The 5,854-nt window shown below is 39.3% G+C and overlaps 1 long non-coding RNA gene across 1 annotated transcript; it reads left to right on the top strand.

Moving 5' to 3' along the window:
* Positions 1-1,224: 1,224 nt before the first annotated feature.
* On the top strand, positions 1,225-3,327 carry LOC131622792 (uncharacterized). Its single transcript, XR_009290005.1, has 2 exons — positions 1,225-1,303; positions 3,039-3,327. It is a non-coding gene; the product is annotated as an uncharacterized LOC131622792 (long non-coding RNA).
* Positions 3,328-5,854: the final 2,527 nt, after the last annotated feature.

A 5,854-nucleotide genomic window follows, 5' to 3' on the forward strand; every position in this document is an offset into this window, starting at 1 on the left:
TAACCACTCACCATATTGTGGGAACTTATGAGGAAGTGAATATGAAGGGGTGCAAAGCATTGGACGGTGACTTAAGACGAGTAGTCGTAGTCGTACAGCGAAAGTATGATGTAGAGTGGTGTTATGAGTGCTACTCGTGAGCAATGAGGAATTAATATGTCGGAATCCTACATAGAGAATATATGTTGATCTATAGGTTGGATTTGGAATCTCGTAGACATAAGGATGTCGTGCCAAAGGATTAGGACCTTTTGAATAATTTCTGAGACGACGAATAAGTTGTTATGGTTGTACGTAGTTAACGAGTATGTATTCGGAGAAGTTAAGACGAAGAGTTGATACTACACGATGCTATAATAATCTTGTAATGTGGTGAGGTATTGTATGGATTTCTAATTGTAATGAAGGATTATACTCTACGAAGGACGAAGTTAATTTGATTCTTAGTGGAGAGCGGGACTCAGTTGAGCTATCTTGTAAGCAATAGTATATTGAGGATGATGAACTATGTAATTATAACTACTGATGTGTGCTTGTTCCGATAGTGGGAATGTTTTAATAGATGAAGTAACTCGGGAATTTGCTTTGAGTAAGTGTAAGTATTACTTTATCGCTCAATTGGAAGAGTGTGCCTAAGGTTGGTACGTGAGTAAATGGAATCCATTACTACAGTGTTGATCAGTTGTGATCATACCCTGGATTGTGTAATTGTATTATTCAGTTATTGAGCGTATTTTATGGATCGCACCTCGAAGTTTCATTGTTGTTAACCCTTGGAGTTATAACGAGTGGTATACCTTGGGATGGTCAGATGCGACGTAAGAACTGAGATTGAATGCATGAGACATGCTTATGTTGGTTATGTCAGATGAATTTTGAGACTCGACTAAGAAGGTGCTAAAGGAGAATGGGAGGGTCAAATGAAGGACTCTTATCTGGGACTTTTCACTTGGAGTATGTTTTCGAGGACGAAAACTCTTTTAGTGGGGGAGAGTTGTAACACCCCATAATTTCAGTTTACTAATTTAATTTGGATTTAAATTAAATAATTGGAATTTTAGTATTTTTATTTGGAATTATTTGGAAAATGGTGAAATATTGGCATTTGGGCCTAGAGTGGTGGTTAGCAGAAGAGGGGGTGTTGACTAAGCAAGCCCATTATAATATTTTATTTTATTTTTCATAAAATAAAGGAATTGGGAAAAAAGAAGCAGAAGCAGTAGAAGCAGATTTTGGAAAAGGAGAACACGTGAAAGTGAGAAGAGCCAAAGGGGGAGAAGAACTTCGAAGATTCGACTCTGAGGTAAGGGGGGATTCTTCGGGTTAGTATTCCTTATGTGATTGTAGGTAGTATGATTGATTAGGATTGTTGTCTAGTTCAATCGTACGTGTCGGGTTTGGGAATTTTGTTAGGTTTTGATAATCTTGTATGAATTGGCATGATTTTGTTGATACTTGTGATATATGATGTTAATACACGTCAATAACTTGTTTGAAATGTGTAATTGTGTGAAAAACAATGATAATTGTGTGTATGTTCGTATGTACCTGAAATTGGGGTATTGGGATATGGTAAATGCTGTCAAAATGGTGATTTTTGCTGTGCAGGTACGTAGGAACCGGTTCCCATGTGGGACGAACCGGTTCCCCCTTGTAAAAACAGAGAAATATGGGTTCTGGGTAGCTGGGAACCGGTTCCCATGTAGGGACAACCCGGTTCCCCATAGTAAAAATCAGAGACGTGACTTTGAAGCTGCCAGGAACCGGTTCCCACGTAGGGACAACCCCGTTCCTGCAGCATTTTTCTAAGAATGTTTTATCTTTGAAAACTCATAACTTTTGATCTGAGTATCCGATTTATGTGCCGTTTTGGGCGTTGCGAAGCTAATGAGATGCTTTATCTGATGAATTGATAAAATGGGCAATAGCCAACTTTACTTTTTAAACTCAATTTAATTATTAATGAATTGAAAGATAGTATATGTATATGTGCTTATATATATGACTATTGATGCATGTTCTGTATTGGTGATGAGATTGTGATATTTATTGGGTGATGTTGGTTTATAACATGTCGTAAATGAATACATATTTTGTGATTATGTTGTTGGGTTGTTTTGATAATTGGTTACATTGTGTGCAATGATGTTAGATGTAACGATGTATGAACGTGGTGATGATTGATGAATTATGAATGTCAATATACTGTTAATATTAACATGTGAACTGTGGTGAATGTATGTGTGATATGTTTGTATGAATGCTAAGAATATATACATGCTTATTGGTGATGATTTGGTGATGATAATGAGACGATGTGTTACATCGGATTGGTGATGTTGTAAGCATGTTATATGTTGCATTCATTGGCATACATTTTTGGTGATGGATCCCGGTGATGAAAGTGGATCAAAACGGTGGGCATGATTCCCAGTGTGGGGAATCGGTGCTGGATATTTTGGTGAGCATGATTCCCAGTGTGTGGAATCGGTGCTGGATATTTTGGTGAGCATAATTCCCAGTGTGTGGAATCGGTGCTGGATATTTTGGTGAGCATGATTCCCAGTGTGTGGAATCGGTGCTGGATATTTTGGTGAGCATGATTCCCAGTGTGTGGAATCGGTGCTGGATATTTGGTGAGCATGATTCCCTGTGTGTGGAATCGGTGCTGGTTAAACTGTATCTCAGTGATGAGGATATCAGTTGGATGGGTATATCCCATGTATGGTACCACATGCATAGTGTCAGTTCAATCATATGCATTGGTTATAACATGATTGGATGGAATTCAGTGTTATGCCTTGGTGTGTTTATATGATTGATGTATTAAGAATATGTTGTTAATATAACTTGATCACTGGTATAATTGATGAGTTGTGGGCCGATGGCCAATATTGTTGGATTGATGTTTACTTGTTGTAATAATTCTGATTATATGTATGATTGAGTGGATGATAATTACTATGAGATTTTATTGCTTATGATTGCATAATGCTTATTAATTCGAATGAAACTCACCCTTACTTTGATGATTTCAGATTAAGGATGTAGCGGCGTCTTGATTGGGTGAAGATAGCTTATAGGCTAGCCCTTAGTCCGTGTCGAGTCATGCTCTGAATGTAACACTGGGGAACGCTAGTTTAGAGACGAGTTATTATGTCGGTCTTTGTTGTTTATAATTGTATTAGAGAACTTGCATGAATGATGATGATTATGCAATGTTATGAATTATAATCCGCTGTGTTGAACATGAATTGTATTTATGTTAAATGGTTCCTCGTGTGGCATGACAAATGACTATAGTATTTTATGTTAAAGAAGTTGTGACATCCTTGTATTTCATGTTTACTCTGAATATTATTCTATCTTCCGCGGGGGTTTAGAAGGGTGTTACAAGAGGTGCTTCTACAAAACGTTCTTGATTACCCCTTGGAAAGAGGATTCTGACAAAGTTGCTCGAGAATTTGTGGTGCTTTTATTGTTATCATACCAACAAGTTCAATCATGGAAGTAGCCTTCAACAAAACAGGAAATACTGAAATGAGAATACAAAAATCAAATGATGATTGCCATCGTTGAGGAGCCTTAACTCTATCTGGGCTTATTATTATTTTTTTGTAATGCTTTATGGAATACGGATATTCATGACTCCTCAATTTATGTGCGGGCCATTTGGAGTGAATGATATTGCTTTAGAGTCAATGAGATCTTGGACTTTGTGTTTCAAAACATTACAATCCTCAGTTGAATGTCCAGATGTCCCAGAATGGTACTCACACCTTGCATTTAAGTCATATCCTTGAGGAATCGGTGTTGGAGGGGGCTTAAACTCCCTTAGTTGGACCAAAGAATCCTTGAGTAAATGAGAAAGCAGCTGACTATAGGTCATAGGAATTGGGTCAATTCTTCTTGGTGGTCTCCTTGGCATTTGTGGACCCTGTTGATGGCAATGATTCAAGTACCCATTCTGTTCAGATGTCTTCCTCTTTTGATCTGGCTGTGAAACAAACGGAGACTGATGAAGTGGGAAATCTGGAACCCAAGATGGTGCATTATGCTTCTGATTTGAAGTAGATCCTTCATAGGAGTATGAATCAACCTTTTCCTCCACCACATATGGAATCTTATTTCCTTGAACAATCATACCCTCGGGGATGAACCAAACTACTTTTGAGTCGATAAGATCTTGATTTTGATGTTTCAGCGCCCTACAATTCTCAGTATCATGGCCAGGTGCCCCAGAATGGAACTCGCATCGAGCATTGGCATCAAAATTGGGGGGAAGCTTTTCAGGCGTAGCCAAATCTCGTAGCTCAATCAACTGAAGTTCCAGCAAGCGAGGAAGTAACTGAGCATAAGGCAACGGGATAGGATTGAGAACTCTCTGAGGTATCTTAGGCTTTTTCCCACGCATTTGGCCCCCTTGATTCATTCTAGGGACATGAACAGATTGATGTGGAGGTAATGGCAATTGAAATTGAGGGAGAGCTCCCTGAGGCATTCCATGAGTGGAAAGGAATCCTATTGGGAAGAAGGAATCAACAACTTCTGTTGCAGCAGCAGGAACAACATCACCTTCCTTCCTTAATACCGTCTTCAGAACTTCCATGACCAAGCTCAATTGAGTCTTCAACTGACTATTCTCCTCTTTTAGGGCATCCTGATTACGGACCAAGTCTCGCATCTCCAACATAAGATGACCCATTTGTTCCCTCATCTCATCCATTTCCTCACGGAGTTGTTCCATATTTGATCTTGGAGTTGTGGCGGTGAGAAGTCAAATCTGTTGTTGATCTTGGAATCTGAATAGAAATGGTCCCATAAGTCTTTGAAAGAACCATGAAATGCATGATAGTATGAATGCATGTTTCATTTATGAGAGATCCTAAAGTCTTTTCTCACATTTTTATTTTCTCCTTTTGTTCTTTTCAAATCAAGGCTTTATTTTGTACGTAACATCTTTTCTTTTCTTTTTTCTCTATTTTCTCCTTTCCCTTTTTTTTTTGAAAATAGACTTTAGGATCCCCCACAAAGGAAGTGGATAAAACAATGATGTTATGCAATGCAACAACATGGGATCAAGGTCCACATAATCTTAGTAACCACTGTGCAATCCTCTGAATAACTGATGTAGGTCAGATGTCACAGGATCAAAGGTCCGACACCTTTTTGAATACCAGGAGAACAAATAGTCACCAACAGAACTGAATAGTCACCAACGGTACCTGTCATGTATATCCCTCCCCACTCACAGGTGAATCTAGGTCAGGGTAAGGTCAAGAAACGCAGTATACGGTCCGCTCGAAGGTAAGCATCATCACAGCGCGGATGCGGGTGACGATAATACCTCCGTTTGAAACCACTACTCTGCTCGTAGTCACATGATCCATCCCGAGACGTACACCTCGAGATAAACCATGCTCCCACTCTATCCTAGGGTACCTAAAGTGCACTCATAGCCTGTGTATTGGGCCTTTTACCTCATAGAATCATCCCACCCAAACCTGCAAACAGAGAAAATATGTGGCCCCCACGGGGGCCCATAATATAGTCCAGATGCATGCGAAAAGTAAACATGATAAGCAAGCAGGAAATAAACATGGTATGCAAGCATATATACAAATGATGCAAACATATAAATAAACAAAGAAACACCCAATAAACGAAACAAACAAAGGCTAGGATCGACTCGCTAAGAATGGACCAGCACAGGTCTAGCAACATCCCCAGCAGAGTCGCCAGCTGTCGCACGCTCGCGAAAAAATGAACAGAGTCGCCACCAATATATTTATCCCATAAGGGAAAGGAATATCAGAAAACCTAACAAAGGAAGGAACAGGGTCTTGCGACCAGA

This window comes from Vicia villosa, unplaced genomic scaffold (genome assembly GCF_029867415.1).
Source record: "Vicia villosa cultivar HV-30 ecotype Madison, WI unplaced genomic scaffold, Vvil1.0 ctg.000044F_1_1, whole genome shotgun sequence".
Classification (NCBI taxonomy): Eukaryota; Viridiplantae; Streptophyta; class Magnoliopsida; order Fabales; family Fabaceae; genus Vicia; species Vicia villosa.